At 39.3% G+C, this 2,881-nt stretch overlaps 1 pseudogene across 1 annotated transcript; it reads left to right on the top strand.

The window, feature by feature from the left end:
- The first annotated feature begins 1,240 nt into the window (after positions 1-1,240).
- Positions 1,241-1,650, top strand: LOC113616977 (60S ribosomal protein L22 pseudogene; annotated as a pseudogene). The gene has a single exon (XR_003431467.1). The product of XR_003431467.1 is annotated as a 60S ribosomal protein L22 pseudogene (transcript).
- Positions 1,651-2,881: the final 1,231 nt, after the last annotated feature.

The following is a 2,881-nucleotide window of genomic DNA, read 5'->3' as shown; positions in this document are numbered from 1 at the left end:
AAAAAAAAAAAAAAAAAAAAAAAGAAAAAAAGTAATTGGTTGAATAATTTAGTTATTAGAATTGATGTATGTGTAACTTTACCACCTCAACGTGAAGCCCTGATTTCTGTCTAGTCTAAGCTTCAGAATTCAGTTTTACAGTTGTAAATTAGAAATGAGGATTTTGAAAAGTCCTACACATAAATCCATGTAGATACATATAGCACGTGCACACACATACACACATCATACTTTGTATATTTATTTTGAATAGAAAATGGAATAAGCAGGTGAGTAGTTTCAAAGTTGAAGATTTATTCATTTTTGGAAATTTTTAGGTAATTTTAGTCAGTTTGATATAAATATCAATATACTATATGTTGGCTGCCATTGGTCTAAAAATCTACCAGATCTTCCAGCTCCATGCTACTAATAATATCTAGTACTGTTGTGAACTGAATTGTGTCCCCCCAAAAGATATATTGAAGTCCTGAACCCAGGCACCTGTGAATGTGACCTTATTTGGAAATGGGGTCTCTGTGATTTAACCAACTTAAGGTAAGGTCACATTGGATTGAGGTGGGCCCTAAGTCCAATGACTAGTGTCCTTATAAGGAGAAAGAGACACAGAGAGGTAGACACGCAGGGTAAAGGGCCATATGATGGTGGAGACAGAGGTTGGAGGGATGAAACTTCAAGTCAAGGCACGCCAAGTATTTGCCAATGATCATCAGAAGTTAGGGAGAGCCAATGAAGGATTCTTCCCAAGAGTCTCCAGAGGGAGCCTGGCACTGCTGACACATCAATTCCAGACTTCTAGCCACCAGAACTGTGAGAAAATAAATTTCTGTTGCTTTAAGTCATATACTTGTAGTATTTTGCTATAGCAGCACTAGGATATTAATACACATACTATATACAGTAGTAGATAGTAGATTGGCCAGTGATATTCCAACTGGGTAAACATTTCTTTGACATGTTCTTACACAGATGGGCATTCACCATACCTTAATGACTTGCAATTTATAATTTTGCTTCTGTGACAGACCCATGATATGAACTTTGGAACAACAAACAAAAAGTACTGGGTGAAAGAACAGTATTGTTTCTCCTGAGAGACAATTAGAAACTGGTTTCAGACAGGCTGGAAGTAGAGAATGCAAATTTTCTGTTAAAAATCAGTGGAATAAAAGCATTTTATTTCAGTCTCATCTTTTCGACCCCTGGCAAATGCCTAAAAGAACAAAAGAATAGTAGAGCTTTTCTGCCTCCGCTGCGGCGATGGCGCCAGTGAAAAAGTTTGTGGTGAAGGGGGGCAAAAAAAAGAAGCAGGTCCTGAAGTTTACTCTTGACTGTACCCATCCTGTAGAAGATGGAATCATGGATGCGGCCAATTTTGAGCAGTTTCTTCAGGAAAGAATCAAAGTGAATGGAAAAGCTGGGAATCTCGGCGGAGGTGTTGTAACAATCGAAAGAAGCAAAAGCAAGATCACTGTAACTTCCGAGCTGCCTTTTTCAAAAAAGTATTTGAAATATCTCACCAAAAAATATTTGAAGAAGAATAATCTCCGTGATTGGTTACGCGTAGTTGCTAACAGCAAAGAAAGTTACGAATTACATTACTTCCAGATTAATCAAGATGAAGAAGAGGAGGAAGATGAGGATTGAAACTCAGTTATCTGCAGTATTTTGTATGAATTCTTAAATAAAATTTAGGAAACAAAATGGTGGCTTTCCTTGTATCTCTGCAGTGCGGATTGAACAGAAAATTGGAAATCATAGTAAAAGGGCTTCACTTGGGCTGCCACTCACTTACTTGTAATTAAACTTTTTTTCTGCTTGAAAATTTCAATTCTTTTGGTAGAAATACCAAAATGTGTAAGTCTCCTTCAAGGGAACTGACTACTGTTTGTCATTGAACAGGTGGATGAGGGCATGGAGATGTGAGTTCAGTTAGTTACTATTTTACACAAAAAGGGGTGGGTCAGTTTCATCTGGTACTTTTCTCAAAGATTGAGGAATACAAATGTGGGAACTCCTGATTCACTGAAAGCAGATCCAGTGACTTGTTTCTGAGGTTCTTTTTTTGGGAAAGTGGCAGTGTCGATAAAATGCAGGCTTCTGGGGCATTTGTCTTCATTTTCTGATTACAAATTACTCTTGATGGACACAGTTATTACTATGTATGTTAATCCTTTTTCTTCCTGTAGAAATAAAATGTCCTTTTGCTTCGCATATTCTACTACACCTCTGGAAAGGGTCTGGAGAGCGACTGTAAAAGTCACAGGTGTTCAATTAAGGAAAGGTCTACAAAATACGAATTTGTAAATAAGCATTGTTTCTACAAGTCCTTGCACCAAACTGTCACTTTGAACCCCACCAGGGGGAGCTGGAGATGAGGAATAGTGGAGCTTCCAAAGGTGGGTGTCGGTGAGGTGGCCTGGGGTCAGGCTCAGAATCCCAGAGTTCTGGAGTCTTACACCGGGGGCAGGTGTGGAAGAGAGGGTCCTGGGAGACAGCTCAGGCTGAAGAGAAGTCTTGAGATGCCCAGGGAGTAGTCCCTTTCACATCATTTAGGCCACGGCTGGGCTTAAAAGTCATTCTACAAACACGTTAAGCAGGGCCAAACTGAAAGGGCTTCCTACGATATTGGGGGTTCTGCTGTACGTGTACAGGCTAGAGATCTGTGAAAGGTCATTAATGAGATCGTAAAGATGTGATTGTTGCTGACAATATCGAGTGACTTTGAGAAGAGATCCTGATGCCTTATGGTGCCCTCTAAAATTTAAATTTTACAGGAATGTCTGCATTGATTTAAGGTTACGTTGTATCAAATTCATGTCTTTCAAGAGCTTGCCTAGGGTGCCTTTCCACACCTGAAATTCTTGTGATCTTGCTAGTT

Source organism: Aethalodelphis obliquidens, unplaced genomic scaffold (assembly GCF_003676395.1).
Source record: "Aethalodelphis obliquidens isolate GAN/ISIS:26980383/991018 unplaced genomic scaffold, ASM367639v1 scaffold1080, whole genome shotgun sequence".
Taxonomy (NCBI): domain Eukaryota; kingdom Metazoa; phylum Chordata; class Mammalia; order Artiodactyla; family Delphinidae; genus Aethalodelphis; species Aethalodelphis obliquidens.
Note: the sequence above shows the minus strand (reverse complement) of the source record. Positions and strands in the feature narration are given on the sequence as shown.